We start from the raw sequence: 17,161 nt of genomic DNA, 5'->3' as shown, positions 1-17,161 counted from the left end.
CTGACTCTCCGATGGCAGTTCCCTGACAGCTGCCGTACAGTAAAGAAAATTGATTCTACCCTGGGTTGGGGTAGAGGGAAAAGAGAAAAGGGAGGAAGGTAAGTTTACCTAACTGCTTGGCCGCATGCTTGCTGTCACCTGGATGCAGTCACACTGTTTGGACAGGCAGCCAAACACAGCAGATGTCTTGTAACCAAATCAGCCCTATGAAGATTGGTGCATTTACAGTGAGACGAAAAAACAAGAACGCAAACATCTGCTTGCAGCTACGGAACCTGAAGATAGTACAACAGTAAAATTGTTACCCACTTTGAACACACTCACCCTACCACCAGCTCTGTTCACAAGTCTTCATAAACCTGCAATCAGATATGACTGTAGAGCAAAAGAAAGCAAGTGTGCTCATCACAAGAAGGGATGCCTCCATCCTATTCAACTCTCTGACTCCACCCATGGCTGTCCTATCTTTTCTCCCTAGTTATTGGTCTCCTCTTTTCAATTCTGCAGTCCCAATATTCATTCTTCCCCTTCATGGATCACTGCCTTGTCGTGGCGAAGGGGCTTGAATAACTCAGAGAAGCTATGGGCTATGCCGTGCAGGGCCACCCAAGATGGACAGGTTATAGCAGAGAGTTTAGACTAAATGTGATCCACCTGGAGAAAGAACTGGCAAACCACTCCAGTATTTTGCCAAGAAAACTCCATGGACATAAAAAAAGGAGAAGCTTTGAGAAGAAAGTGAGCGTTTCCAAGGCATTCTCTGGTTCATGGGATCAAGGAGAGTCAAACACGACTAAGACGACTAAACAACAACAACAACAATATTCATTCTGACTATTGTTCATACAAGGGACATTCCATATGACATCTGAATAGGGCTAGGTAGAAACAGCTCTTTTGCTGGTTAGACACAACACAAGTAAGAGCTGTTTGCAGAGATCTAACTATAGCTACCAATAAAAACAAAAAACCTAAAGCAACTGGGGTTTTTTTATTAAAGAAGTTTAAATACACAAAATATTTTGTTTCTATAATTGTAGTATCTTGGACATTCTGGTTTAACAAAAAATTATAGTAACCAAAAGCTAAAGAAAGGATAGTTCTAAAATACGACTAGAATAAATAAAATTCACATGGCATTAAATACAGCATTCCTATGAAACCAAGAACAATACAGTTATTGAATTGGGCTACTCCCACTAAACAAAGTGTAGCATACAAGCCGATTCCCTCCCTACCCCAGTATGAAGGCCCCCTACGTGTGCTGCTGTTTGTTGCCCAAAGCAAAAACCAAGTTTTTTCGATCACTATATGTTCCCCTTGCAAACGTTGCCCCTGTTTTGGAGCCAGTGCTTCCCTGAATACTAAAGTAATTCACAAAAACAGAGTAAGAGAAATGCTTTCTCACACAATACTGGACTAGAATCATCCAATGAAGCTGAATGCTGTAACCTTCAGGACAGGCAAAATACTTCTTCACATAGCACATAGTGGGGAAAAATAGAATTCACTACCGGAAGTAGCAATGACCACCAACTTGGACAGCTTTAGAAGCAGATTAGATAAAACTTATGAAAGTTAAGGCTATCAATGGCTATTTGCAACATGCTACTTATAGAATGGGAGGCATTATGTCTCTGAATGCAAGTTGCTGGGGAACACAAGTTGGGAAGAATGCTGTTGAGCTCGTGTACTGCTTTGCAGACCTTCCATAGGGATCTGGTTGGCCTCTGTGAAAAGGGAATGCTGGACAGATAGGCCTTTGCTCTGACACAGCACAGCTCTTGTGACAACTTTATTTTTAAAAATCAATATTACAATTAGCAGATAGAAGTGTCCAACAAAAAGGCCTTTGTTTTGATCTACTGAGCTGTAGTCCTTGTTAATGACAAATGTTAGTTAATGCAGCCAAGCCTCTGAGATCATTATACATGCACCAAAAAGAGATGCTAAGAAGACTGTATATGTCAGACTGTAAATAAGGGGTGCCTTTCTTGAAAGTTTCCTCATGTAGAAACTTCCTAGACATAGGAAAAACACATTGCGAAGAAGGCTGTAGCCAGTGTAGTGTAGTGGTTAAGAGCAATACTCGTAATCTGGTGAACTGGGTTCGGGTCTCTGCTCCTCCACATGCAGCTGCTGGGTGACCCTGGGCTAGTCACACTTCTCTGAAGTCTCTCAGCCCCACTCACCTCACAGAGTGTTTGTTGTGGGGGAGGAAAGGAAAGGAAAGGAGAATGTTAGCCGCTTTGAGACTCCTTCGGGTAGTGATAAAGCAGGATTATCAAATCCAAACTCTTCCAAACTCTGCTGTATTAGTTTGTTTTTTAACAAGGGGGTGCGTTTTTTGAAAAGTGGCCCCTCTGTCCACAGTCCATCATCCCACTTGAATCATTCCAGTCCATTCCTACCTAATGAGTTGAGCCTAAGGATGCACACGTAAGGACATCATTGAAGGATGCCTTGCACATGTGAAACCACAATCACAGAACAATGTTTTAACATATCACTTCAAAAGCAACATGAGTACAATTGACATGTTCCAACTGCGAGCTGAATTATGCAAGTGCCAATCTGACTAGCTTAAAACATTTTGACACATCTTACTGTTCTTAGATTCCAGAAACAGACAGTTCCACCCCTCAAAATTTAAAAAACCCTCAAAAAAATGTCTTCTAAATACACTCAATAAAGTATCTGGAAAAGCAGAGTTGAGACAAGCAAGCTAGTTATTCTGCATTCTGCCCCTCTTACAAGGAGGACTGAGAAAAGTTCACAGCAAGCTTGTTAGCGCAAGATATTATGATTTGCTCAGGGCTGTCTAATGAGCTTCACAGTCATTTTTAGCATGTTATTTCATATTCATTCATATATATATATATATATATATATATATATATATGCTTTCGTAGATTTTCACGGGTACAGGAATGCAGGTTTTGGTGTCCTCGGGTGTCTTCCCGTGTAAAAGTTGGGGTGTCTAGGCGACGTTTCGAAGAGGCACTTTTGCACATCTACGAGTGAGACCTCGTCGAAACGTCGCCTAGACACCCCAACTTTTACACGGGAAGACACCCGAGGACACCAAAACCTGCATATATATATATATATATATATGGCACCACACCAAAGGCCTGTAAAGAAACAGCTGTTCAGAAGAACCTCAATAGCAGAGGCACTTTTGCACATCTATGGTGGAACTGTGGATGACTGAAAGGTATTTGAGGGGAAATATGCAAGAAATTACAGAAATAGTAGGTTCTGAGAATGTTATTGGGCAATGAAGAATACCACATTGGCCAAGGGACTTTTGTCCTGGTTGTTCATATGGTGATAGATGCTCAGTTTTAATAGCAAACATGTGGGAAATAGATACTGTACCACCAACAGACCTCTGGAAGGAGAAGATTTGGAATGTAATGATTATGAATAAAATAATGATATAAGCAGCTATAGGAGGGAACTATGCTATCAGTGGAGACTCTTTAAAGGAAAAAAATGCTTACCATTTTGTGACACTGGAATAAAAACAAACAGTAATTATAGATATAGTAAGTACAGCTGTATATATACTTATGATTATTGTGTATTATAAAATGGGGAAAATTAAAGAAACATGGCACAAAATGATTGCATAATCTCTGAGCTCTGTAATCCCTCAAACAGGCAGTCAATGGTGAGTGTATCTCAATGACTTTACTTACAGAGAACATTTTCAGAGGCAGAGAGAGTGATTTAACCATTTTCACTTGATTGAAAGAGAAGGCCCTAGTAGCATACAAATTATTGCATGTGAAAAATATGGTGACTACATCTAAAAAAACAACACCATGCACTAAAGTGATGGACAATGACTCCAGCTTACATGAGGAAGTTTCAGGCTCTGAAGCCAGCTGGGAAAATATTCCACAACCAGTTGGCAACTGTGTCTCAGGAGAAAATGGAACTACAGTATATTCTGTTGCCTTTCATGGTCACTGTTTGTGCTGTACCACAATGGTTTCTCTGGAATGCATTGTGTCCCATCTGACAGCACAGATAAGAAAACTATGACAGGATTTCCTATATGAATACTTATATTCATATACAGTGGTACCTCTAGTTGCGGACACGATCCATTCCGGGGTGCCATTCGCACCCCGAAAAGTCTGCAACTAGAGCGGCACTGCTCTGCACAAGCGCAGAGTGCAATGGACCGCTTCTGCACATGCATGCGCGGCAAAACCTGGAAGTATACACTTCCGGGTTTGCCATGTTTGCAAGCCGAAAAGACGCAACATGAACCTAACACAACACGAGGTATAACAGTACTCATATCTCAGGGGTGGGTTTGTTTTTTTCCTGACCAGCAGGCCAGATCTTTATCCCCACACCTGTGAAGGGCAAAATTTAACATATAATCACCTGGCGTTACTATGACAAAGGGACTTTGGAGGATGGGCTGTTGGAAAATCTTGTTGCAAGAAGTCCCATGCTGCTTTTCAAACCTGTGATTTTCAAAGGTTCAAGAAGCAGCACTGGGAGGGAGAAGTGAATAATAATTATTATTTATTATTAGCATCCATTTCATTTCTATATCGCTTTACATTTTAAAGGAAAAAAATCTCAAAGTAGTTTAACACATTAAAACATCAAGTGTGAATACTTGTTAGCCACCTTTTTCCTTTTTGTTACTCACCCCCTCCTGGAGCAGAGGAACAACTGGGAGCTCACTTTAAGCTCCCAATTGCCCCTTTGAAGACCTGCCCATAACTGCCCCACTGCACACCATGTATGACATGTGCTGTAGGGTGAGCATGGCTTGCCCAAACTGGCCAAACTGGGAGGTGTGCTGGGCTGTGTTGTGCTTTGGCCCAGAGGTTCTCTAACCCAGTCAATAAGGTAACAAATACCCATATGAGCAAATCATACTCAGCCTGACAATAAATACTAGGATAAGCATGGGTTATGACAGATTCTCATCACCTCTCCTTCTAGTGTTATTTCCTCTGCTTCAGAAATGAGCCATTTCTGCTTCAGTCAAGGTTAAAATGAATTATTTAAGAGTCTGAAAACCAATGACCCTCTCACTCCCACCCCATTTTAGTTTTCAAGAGCAGGACTGTAGATCAAAGAGAACATTCCAATTCATTGCTTAGAGGAAAACAGTGTGTACAGTTAATGCTTTGGTAGCCTTTAATGATAGCTGAAGAACAGTTGCTGAAGTTCCAGTTTAGAAGTTTTAAGATCACATGTAAAACTATACAGTAGTAGGTATAACTGGAAAAGACATTTATTAATTTAGGGGTGGTGGTGGTTGTTTACAATCAAGTGGTATATGAATTTTATGAAATAAATACATAAATAAAATGAAAGCTTTTAAGACACAAGTATTTAACCTGTGGCTTTTCTGATCTCAACTCTAGCTACCACAGCCAATGTTCATCAATGATCAATGAAGTAGTTAACCTGTGGCTTTTCTGATCTCAACTCTAGCTACCACAGCCAATGTTCATCAATGGGCCACACCAATATAAGGGGAAAGCAGAGATTAATACAAAGTAGCTATAGTTACAGAAGATTTTTCAGGGGGATAAAGTCTTACCAATGTAAAACCATTTGTGATCAACAACAAATGATGCAAGCCACCTGGAATGGACCTATCATGATATTTTTCTAGGAGCCAAGCTTGTACATTCACTATGTAAGAGCAGGTAAAAAGATGAAATATTCTTGGTCCCTTGCTGGACAAATACAGGTTACAAGAAACTAATATATTCAAGGCTAGAAAGAAAGAGGGGAAATATATATTTTTTAAAAATAGTAAAAGGTTCCTCTGAATTTCTTTATATCCTGTCTTCTTGTCCTAATACTACTACAGTGGTACCTCAGGTTAAGAACTTAATTCGTTCAGGAGGTCCATTCTTAACCTGAAATTGTACTTAACCTGAAGCACCACTTTAGCTAATGGGGCCTCCTGCTGCCACTGCGCCGCTGCTACACAATTTCTGTTCTCATCCTGAAGCAAGGTTCTTAACCCGAGGTACTATTTATGGGTTAGCAGAGTCTGTAACCTGAAGCGTATATAACCCGAGGTACCACTGTACTCTCAAGGTAGTTTCAGCTTAACTTGATTGGTCAGCGGGTTTGACATAGCCAGATATGTTTTATTCCACTTGCCATTTTCCCAAGCAGCAAACAGTCTGTCCTCTGTCTAGTTATATTCTACCTAGCAATGACCTCATCTGTTTTCTTTCCATTTACTCAATTCACAGAGGACCACAAAACCACAGTAGACTGTATAAATCCCTCTATGGAGATAGTCCTTAAAACAGGCTGAAGAGAATGTATATCTATTTCATTCAAGACGTTATACATTGTAGAATGTATAGCTCACAACTGGCTTCAAAATTACTAAGAAAGCATGTTATTTTAATAATAGAGGTAACTTGGAAAATATTTTTTCCTGCAGCCTCTTAGAAAAGGCATTTAATTTTATATATTTTAAGGTTAAATGCTATACATAAAGCATTCAAGAAAAGCAATCAATGGTAAAAGGTAACGGACCCCTGGATGGTTAAGTCCAGTCAAAGGCAACTATGGAGTGTGGCGCTCATCTTGCTTCAGGCCTAGGGAGCTGGTGCTTATGACACTACAAGTAACACCTACATTTTTAAAACCATGCCTCACTAGTGAATCACTGGAAAGGTTCAAGAGAGCATATTTCAGACTCCATGTCAGTTACAAACTTGTTTTAACTTGCTTAAGCTTCAGGGCTTCCTCCTGTTCCTCTTCCCTACTAGGAGCCACAGCAAGTGTTTTAAATGTTTAAGACTTATTAATTTCACACTGGAGGCAACTCGAATGCATTTTAACTGCTCACAAAAATTCAAGTCTCAGCATGCAATAAAAGGGTATTTCTAAAAAACAAAATATTGTTAGTTATCATAGTCTGAAAGTCTACAGATGTAAACAAAGCTGTATTCAGAACAAGTTTTATCAGTGTTCTGATGCAAGAATTTACTGGTTTCCTTTTAGAAGTAAACAATGGGAAACCAGTCAAACATGGGAAGCCCACTCCCTCTTAATCATCCTCCACATTTTATGCACAATTGATTCTACTTCCTGATTAGAGTTGTCCAGAAGAACAAGATAAAAATCTGTTTTCAGAACACACAAGATAGGCAATAGAAGAGCAGAAAGAGTTCACAAAACTTTAGTAAAATGCTTTTTGTAGCACTGAATGGGGCTATTCTAAACTAGTTATTGTAAATGGTAATACACTTTCAAAGTGACTTGAGAGAGTGCTTTCCACTGAAAATACCACAATAGGATGAGCATTTTTGCCATCTTTTGTTTGGATTAATTCAGACAAAATCCTATGAAAGTTATGCAGCTTATTTAAAGTTGCAAGGAATAATCAAATTTCCCCTGCAAATGTTGCTACAGTGTTTCCCCTCCAATATCTCTCAAGCAGTAATGATATAACTCATAGAAATTAAGAAAGAACTCTAGGTACCAACTTGAGTCCTCTAGAGCAGTGTTTCCAGTGTTCAAAACTCCCATTGTTCTAGGCGCATTTTGCAACTGGGAATGTCATTAGTGCAAGCAGTTTCTGAGCTCTGGAGTGCAGAGTGGAAGGAAAGGAGGACCTTTTTCTGCCTCCCCACTTCCAGCTACTCTCTGAAGAATGGAGAAGAGATCCTCTTAAGAATATTAACGGGGACAGCAGGGGAACGACTAGATCAGGGGTCAGCAAAAAAATTTCAGCAGTGGGCCGCTCCACTGTCCCTCAGGGGGGCAGGGGGCAGCTGCCTCCCAAATAAGTAAAAATCAATACAAATCAAAACAAATCAGAGGTTCTGCCCCTCTAACAAAAGCCTGCCCCCCTAACAAAAAGCCTGGCTACACCCATGCCCCCACCCATCCTACCAGTTAGAAAGGTTTTGTTTAAATGTTTTGTTTGTAAATAGAATTTAAATGTTTTGCTTGTAAATAGAACATGTTTTATTCATAATTTATATAAAATGCAATTACATAAAATGATAGGAACATAATGAATATTGTTGAAGCAGAAAAACAGAATCATGGAGCTGGAAGGGACCCCAAGGGTCATCTTTCTAGTGCAACCCCCTGCAATGTAGGAAACTCAGCTAAAGCATCCATGATGGCTCCCCAGTTGTGAAACACTGCAGAACAGACCTTCTCAACCTTAGATCCCCATATGGCGCTGGACTTCAACTCACATCATCCCTAGCCATCAGGGCAGTGGCCAGGGATGATGCGAGTTGTAGTATAACCAACCCTACGGACCCAAGGTTGGAATGGCTACTCTATAACTTAACTGATGTGTGCACTTTCCTAAACTTGAGAGGATACTACCCCAGCCTAAAAGATATACCATATTTTTCGCCCTATAGGACACACCGGCCCATAGGACGCACCTAGTTTTTTGGGGGGGAAATAAAGAAAAAAAATTATTCCCCCCAGCCGCGGGGCTGGGGAAGCCCAAGCTTTTAAAAACGCACCTACTTTAGTTTTTAGAGGAGAAAAGGATATCTGCCTGAAGCGCAGGGCACTCTGCTTCAGCGCACCCCGTGCTCCAGGCAGCAGGCTGCTATCCACAGCCTAGGGAGCCCTGCGGGAACTCCTGCGGGCTCCCCAGGCTTGCTGATAGCTTCCTGAAGCCTGGAGAGCAAGAGGGATCGATGCACACCGACCCCTCTCGCTCTCCAAGCTTCAGCAAAAGCCTGCATTCACTCCATAGGACGCACACAGATTTCCCCTTCATTTTTGGAGGGGGAAAAGTGCGTCCTATAGGGGGAAAAATACGGCGTGCTTTATATATGCAGCTATTGGCCAGTTGTGGCCACATTGTTTCATGAAAAGGGAAATAAATGCAATGCTTGGATTAAATAGAGGATTAAAAATCATGCTCACTCTCTTCATAGAATCTCACTACCACCCCAATTTCCAAATTCTTTAAGTAAGAGTGCTATTAAAAACACCAATACCCTATGCATCATTTAGGCCCCCCATCTGTATACACTCATCAACTGAAGATAGCATTTCATGCATCTAATGACATTGACTCTAGTTTGTAACAATGCCCCAATAAATAGTGGTGGTCTTAAAGAGCACTTTTATGGCTCTCTGTTCTTGTTGCTGCTAGACTAACATAATGATCCTTCTGGAATCTGTGGGTGTTATCCAAATACTCAAATACTGGCTATCATTCATTATCATTTACATATGTCATAACTTTTATTGACTAATACACATGACTGCTGAATTAGTCTATAATGTGCCCAAGTGCTTTCGTTACCCTGAAGGCCCAAAAGTGCTCCTTAAACCTGCCCTCCCAAGTATGCCATTGCCTCTGCTAGCATTAGGACCTGCTAGATCAGTGCTGGGCCCAGTGGCAGCCTGGGCCCTATTCTGGAAGGTTCAGAGCACAATCCACCCCAGCACCTAGTGGATCAGGGCCTTTGGATGTTGCTGAGGGGCACAGGGCCCATTGGCAGCGTCAGCCCAGCTCTCCAAGGCACAGGGTGAAATCCACCCCAGTGCCTAGCCGTGTGGGGTCATCTGGTGCTGCTGACTTGCATCTAGTAAATAACTAAGTGTCTACTCAAAAGTATTAAAACCAAAGGGGGGGGGCAGTTGTGATACCTTGAAAATTCAAAATGCCCATCACAGCCTCAAACTAAGGCCAGGACAACGAGCCTGACTATTCCCTAAAACATACCAAAACTTCAAAAATTCATATGAAATCAACCGTTTGTCCGATTCTCTCAATTCTAATGGTGTATTACTCCTAAAGGGAAGGCGGATCCAAGCTACTGCCTTCCTCCATAATCCCCTGAGCATATGGTCAAATGCTCCTTACTCCTCCACAAGGTGTGAAATCAAACCCCACAGTGGGGGCAGAAGGTGTTCATGAACAACAATGTTCCAGATAGAAATCCATTGGTAGAGTGGATTGAGACTAGATCCTTTGAAAGCTCACAAACAGGAAAGCCTGGAGGCCAGAGAAATGTGTAAATAATTTTATTATTCTTGGGAAAGCAGATACTTTAAAGGTGTTGGGAACTAGGATGGGTGACACATGTTTCTCCATGCCAACCATGCCTCTACTGTGACATATCTGTGATGTATTGATGGAAATGTATTATGGGGAAAGGGGGAAAGTCTTAAAAGTTCATGCAACTCCATGCTCAGGGTTCTTCCTCTTTGGTGTTTGAACCTTTGCTGCAACAAATAAAGATCCGGTCTACTGTCTGCCGATTTGCTTCTGTAACTTGGCTGGAGACTCCTTTTGCTGACCAGAGGGACCCGCAGGAAGTGGCAGCCTGACAAGCTGGGCAGTGGAATTTTTTCCTGATTAGAAAAAAGCTGTACTGAGTTCAGTGGGTATTACTACTAAGTAAGGGTGTGCGGCACTATAGTGTTTTATCTAAGCCAGGCATGTCCAAAGTCCATTTCGGGGGCCTAATCCAGCCGCTGGTCGGTACAATCCAGCCCCAGAGGGAGTTTATTTCCTGGGGTTAAATTGTAAAAAAGCTCAACAACTTGGGCGGGGGGGGGGGAATCATGAAAAAGCTCAACAACTTCAATTTTTTAAAAAGCCCTCCACTTCATCAAATCTGGCCCTCTTTGAAAAAAGTCTGGACACCACTGATCTAGGCAGTCAGGCCTCCTCCAGATGACAAGATCTTTTTGCACCAGGTTAGTGAGGATCACTTGCTTCTTAAAATTCTCCCATATATACACAATTCCCTGTGCTCCTTTTAGACTGTATCTGTGTCAGATAACTGGGGTCAAATAAGAGTTGTTTACATTTTATAAAACATGGAAGATGGATCTCCCTTGGAAGGTTCTGTACTCTCCTACCTTGGAGGTTTCCAAGCAGAGATTGGGTGGCCATCTGTCATGGATGTTTTAGCTGAGTTTCCTACATTGCAGGGGGTTGCACTAAAAGATGGCCCTTCCAGCTCTGTGATTCTATGATTACATGTTTTTCTGCTTCAACAATATTTCATTATGTTCCTATGACTTTATGTAATTGCATTTTGTATAAATTATAAAAATTATAAATAAAACATGTTCTAGGTAAAAAGGTAAAGAATGCCAGACAAATATTATTATTTTTTACTAATAATTTATTATTTATATGCTACCCATCTGGCCAGGCCTCCCCAGCCACTCTGGGTGGATTCCAACAGAATATTAAAAACATGATAAAATATCAAACACTAAAAACTTCCATCAACAGGGTTGCCTTCAGATGTCTTCTAAAAGTCAGATAGTTGTTTATTTCCTTGACATCTGATGGGAGGGAGTTCCACAGGGCATGTGCCACTACCGAGAAGGCCCTCTGCCTGGTTCCCTGTAACCTCACTTCTCACTTGGAGGGAACTGCCATAAGGCCCTCAGAGCTGGACTTCAGTGTCTAGGCTGAATGGTGGGGGTGTAGACGCTCCTTCATGTATACTGGGCCAAGGCTGTTTAGGGTTTTAAAGGTCAGCACCAACACTTTGAATTGTGCTCTGAAATGTACTGGGAGCCAATGTAGGTCTTCCAGAACTGGCATTATACGGTCTCAGCAGCCATTCCCAGGCACCAGTCTAGCTGCTGCATTTTGGATTAATTATAGGTTCCGGGTCACCTTCAAAGGTAGCCCCACGTAGAACTCATTGCAGTAGTCCAAGCAGGAGATAACCAGAGCATGCACCACTCTGGCGAGGCAGTCCACAGGCAGGTAGGGTCTCAGCCTGTGTACCAGATGGAGCTGGTAGACAGCTGCCCTAGACACAGAATTGATCTGCACCTCCATGGACAGCTGTGAGTCCAAATGACTCCCAGGCTGCACACCTGCTCCTTCTGGGGCACAGTTACCCCATTCAGGACCAGGGAGTCCTCCACACCCGCCCGCCCCCTGTCCCCCAAGAACAGTACTTCTGTCTTGTCAGGATTCGACCTCAATCTGTTAGCCGAAATCCATCCTCCAACTACCTGCAGACACTCACACAGGACCTTCACTGGTTCCGATTTGAAAGAGAGGTAGAGCTGGGTATCATCCGCATACTGATGAACACCCAGCCCAAACCCTCTGATGATCTCTCCCAGAGGCTTATGGATGTTAAAAAGCATGGGGGAGAGGATGGAACCCTGAGGCACCCCACAAATGAGAGCCCAGGGGTCCGAACACTCATCTCCCCACACCACTTTCTGGACACAGCCCAGGAGGAAGGAGCAGAACCACTGTATAACAACAGTGCCCCCAGCTCCCAGCCCCTCTAGACTGTCCAGAAGGATGCCATGGCTGATTGTATCAAAGGCTGCTGAGAGATCCAGCAGAACTAGGAAACAGCTTTTGCCTTTGTCCCTAGCCCACCGGAGATCATCCACCAGCGCAACCAAGGAGTTTCAGTTCAATGATGATGCCTGAATCCCAACTGGAAAGGATCCAAATGTGACTATGGGGTGCAGTGTTCATCTCGCTTTTCAGGCCGAGGAAGGCGGCGTTTGTCCACAGACAGCTTCCCAGGACACATGGCCAGAATGACTAAACCACTTCTGGCACATGGAGGACGGTGACAGAAGCCAGAGCACACAGATATGCCATTTACCTTCCCACCCCAGAAGTACCTATTTATCTACTTGCACGGGTGTGCTTTTGAACTGCTTGGTTCTATTTATAAGCATGTTCTGTTTACAAACAAAACATTTTAAAAGCTACCTTTCTACTGGTAGGACGGGGTGCGGGGCCACAGGAAGGAAACAAAGAAAAACACTGTACTGTTGAGACAGTAACACAGAATTGGGAGCATTCAAAGTGTTGTGAGTAGAAAAACCACCATCCCCACCCTGACATTTTCCCTTCTGAGAACATTCTCACAGGTTAAGCATATGACAAGCTGACTGTAAGGACTGCTCGCTCAAGATAGTCACTACCAACTATGCCAAAAGGCAGAGAACAATGTGGGCAGGAGGAAATCACAAATAAACCATGAAGATCACATAGCAGACTATGGTAACCAGTTGTAACATACCCATCAATAGCCTAACATTTTCACTACTATATCCAGCCAGTTTATGAAGTTTATACTGAAACCTTTGGGGAACTCATTGGGCCCCAATGCAATTCTAGACACTCCTGGAACAAACAAACAAAAATCTCGAAACCGTTTCAACCTCATCACTAGTCCAGCTTTAGTCATACTAGTGGGCAAGCTCCTTTATGGGAAAGAGGAAACGGAAGTGTTAACTTGTCCTAGACCTCTCATCACCTCTTGCTGCCATACTCTAGTGGTTCTGATCCTATCTGACAAAACAATTCTAGATGTTGGGAGTACTACTGTGGCATCTCAGGGTATCTTTGCTGCAAGTGTCAGAGGGATCCACTTAGGCCCTTCGTGATATTTATTATTTGCCCTCTAATTGTTACATGAAACTGTGTAATAACTCATTTGCAGGTTTTGAATGAATGTGAAGTTTCATCACAATGCAGCAGCTCAAATTCCAACTTTCCATCAACTTCAGATGTGACAATAGCTCTGTCTACAAGCCGTATTAAATCATAGTTAATATTAACTATGGTTTAAACTTAAACAAGCAGCATGTGCATGCTGCTGTAACCCCTCCGTTTCACTCCTCTCCCACTCATGGCCACGCTGTGCTGATACTTTTGAGCAGCAACCAGAAGCACTAACTATGGTTAATCTGACATGTAAACCAGGTCTGTAGGTGTTCAGTAAAATAATGACTGGATCAAGAGAAACCACCTGATACTTAGGCTATACAAGACTGTTTTGGGCAGGTGATAGAATGGACTATGAAGATTATGTATTCTGGGTGGATTTGCACTGTCCCAGGCCCAATTCCTTTACCCATCATGGCTTTTAGATTTTAAATCTATTTAAGTTTATTTCTAAAGTTTACAATTACAGTGGTACCTTGAAAGTTGAACGGAATCCATTCCGGAATTCTGTTAGACTACCAAAACTTTCGGAAACCAAGGCATGGCTCCTGCAGCCAATCAGAAGCTGCGGAAGTCACGTCAGATGTTTGGATTCCAAAGAATGTTTGCAAACTAGAACACTCCTTTCCAGGTTTGTGGCATTCAAGAGTCAAAACGTTCGACTCACAAGGCGTTTGGGATCCAAGGTACGACTGTAGACTACTGGCTTGAAATCAGAAGACCATAGAAAAGGGTTGTTATATGCACTGGATGTGTTTTTATATGTATTCTTTCATTTAAACCTTATGAACAATGTACAATCTTTTAATAAATAATAACAACAACAACAACAACAACAACAAAACAACAACAACAACAAAAATAACAATAATAATAACAATAATAATAATTTTATTATTTATACCCCGCCCATCTGGCTGAGTTTCCCCAGACATTCTGGGTAGCTTACAGCATATATAAAAATAGTAAAACATCAAGACATAAAAAAATCCCTGATACAGGGCTACCTTCAGATGTCTTCTAAAAGTTGGATAGTTGTTTATTTCCTTGACATCTGATGGGAGTGCATTCCACAAGGCGGGTGCCACTACTGAGAAGGCCCTGTACCTGGTTCCCTGTAATCTCACAATGAGGGAACCGCCAGAAGCTGAACCTCAGTATCTGGGCTGAACAATGGGGCGGGGGCGGGGGCGGGGAGACACTCCTTCAGGCTGAAGCCATTTGGGGCTTTAATGACTCAAAAATTCTTTAAAATAATTGGTCTAAACAAGGCTTCTTTTCTCCCTCTCCTCAATGGCCTTAATTTAACAGAAGAGGAAGAAAATTATATAAAAGCAACTACATATCTATATCAGATGACATTAGAGAAGAGCAATTTGTAGTTTTTATCTCTAGTAGTTTCTTCCCCATCTCCACATACCCTGCATCCAAAAACAACAACAGCAGGAGAATATAAGTATCTCTGCAGTTTTCCAACACTTCGTGCTCTCTAACCATCTATGGAGATTCTGAAGTTTTTCTACATAAACCTATGTAACTTACAATAGTAGTGAAGTATTGCAATATAGTAGCATACTTGGGGAAAGGGAAGTCCACCAGAGTACAAACCAGGTTGTGCTTATTGTAGCGCTTATTGTCTGGATACTTTGTTTCAGATGTGTTTGTTTACAAGTACAGAAGTAACAAATAACATGGATTATTCCTATGCCATTTGCCACTGCTTGTAGTACAAAATGCTCAGCGTTAAATAGTGTATTATTGGGTAATAACTCTTCCTGTTTCAATAGTTCATCTGCAGTATCTCACAGACAAATTAACTTTCTTCAACCTCTGAGGCCATGTGCCACTTCCTTCTGAACTTTTGATCAGAGCCCTGGCAGTCCCAGCAAACTGAGCAAAGCAAAGGGGGCAGGAGAAGGGCTTAAGCTCTCCAACACAAACATGTGAAGCTTGCAAAATACAAGGGGAGGAAAAGAAAATGTGCTACTTATGTGACCTGAAAACAATGGGCATCAGTACAAAAAGTTTGCATCTGGAATGTGTAATTTGTATTCCCAAGATGAGGGCACTTTACAATAGATCCTAGAAAAAACAAAAATCAGCAGTCTCAAGAAAACACTTGCTTTTCTAGCCAAACTTCAACTCCTTTGATTTGTGTTTATCTAACTATGCACCATCTATTATTTGAAGATCACATAAGATCGCCCAACAGAACTTCTGACACAAATATCAACATATTGCTTGCTATTCCTATTTGTGCACAAATTGAATTAAGATCAAGAAACTAGCCCCCACTGTCCACTACACAGCCATGTCACAGCCATGAGATCAGGGATTAGTTAATTCCAATTCAAAACAAGCTTCTCAAGCCCATATTTGGAAATCTTCAAACATCCCTAAAGGTGCCTTACATTTCATTTAACTGTCATGAGGCTTGCTAGCACAACAGAATGTTTCTTTTCCAGGAACCCACTGAGAAAGCAGCAATGCTCCACCATGGCAGATCCTGAAGCCAGTTTTCATTTTATATGGGCAAAGGGTAGCTTGGGTTTCAGAGGGAAAATTCTCCCTGCACTACCTGGGGCACCGGGGACTGAACCAAAGGCATCTTGTGCTGGCATAGGCATATGCTCACACTCTGCACCCTTCCTTTCAGCAACAGTGACCTGCCTGCCACCTGTCACCCCCTTGGGCTTCACACCCACTAGCAATCCGAAGTGTAACTCCCACAGCTATCATGTAGTGGGGTTGTCATATAAGATGTAACGGAGGTGCTGTCTGTAAAGTGGAAAAAGCGGCCAGCTGGAAGAATGGTTTAACAGCAAGTGAAGGATGTCAACTGGACTCAGTCTAAGTAAGAAACGATGCGGCTATGCAAGGAAATAATGATCATATGCTTGGAACCAGAGCAGGAAACCTGATTTTAAGAAATTGCATTAAATTAATTAAATTGGTTTGATTTGTAATAATTTGGAAAATTAATTTTAAAAATTGGGGGGGGGGGAGTACAGTTGTCGTAAGTCTGGATTTTCCTGGATACCTTCAGAATACTGCAGTCGGCAGCAGTCTGGGCAGAAATCCGCAAAAAATCTGACTGTACGTCAGCCCATGTCGGCAGTGCCGCTTCCCCATAAAAATAGCTAAAAAACAGCATTTATTTATTTTTAGCGATTTTTCAAAAAACAAACCAAAAACACCACACCTCAACAGCTTTGGGCAAAATGAAAGAAAGCTCAACAACTTTGCCCCCCCCCCACCTCCAGCTTTTCTGTCCAGATTGTCGCTGTGTGAACTATGGCAACCCTATTGCATAGCCTCCTTCGAGGCACCAAAGGGGAGCAGCTGTTGAACTCCGCAGGGGCAAACAGAGAGCCGAAGAGTGGTTACACCCACATCCTTAGGCACAAACTAACCCCTCTGCAGCGCCACAAACCCAACCCAGTGGTGTAACGTTGGAAAGTGTCAATCACTTCTTCTACCTAGGCACTTCTTCTACCTTTAAAATCTAGCATTGCCTGAGCTCTACAAGTGCAGCTTTCTCCTGACTGAAGCACAGAGTGTTTGAGGATATTCGCAGGGAAACCAAAATGTATGTTCACAAAGCTACTGTACTACCAACCTTACTGTAGGCTTGTGAAACGTGGACCACATATAAACGCCATCTCCAACTCCTCAAAAGATTCCATCAACAGTGTCTCC

At 42.2% G+C, this 17,161-nt stretch overlaps 1 protein-coding gene and 1 long non-coding RNA gene across 5 annotated transcripts in view; one reads left to right on the top strand and one right to left on the bottom strand.

The window, feature by feature from the left end:
* FRYL (FRY like transcription coactivator) overlaps window positions 1-17,161 on the bottom strand; it is a 149,005-nt gene that overhangs the window by 129,759 nt on the left and 2,085 nt on the right. The gene's annotated exons all lie outside the window — the stretch shown is intronic.
* On the top strand, window positions 9,946-16,754 carry LOC310852182. Its single transcript, XR_014568015.1, has 3 exons — window positions 9,946-10,405; window positions 12,372-12,626; window positions 16,119-16,754. It is a non-coding gene; the product is annotated as an uncharacterized lncRNA (long non-coding RNA).

The sequence above is a fragment of the Podarcis gaigeae genome (genome assembly GCF_964106915.1).
Source record: "Podarcis gaigeae genome assembly, chromosome: 9".
Taxonomy (NCBI): domain Eukaryota; kingdom Metazoa; phylum Chordata; class Lepidosauria; order Squamata; family Lacertidae; genus Podarcis; species Podarcis gaigeae.
This window is presented reverse-complemented; position numbering and strand designations above follow the sequence as displayed.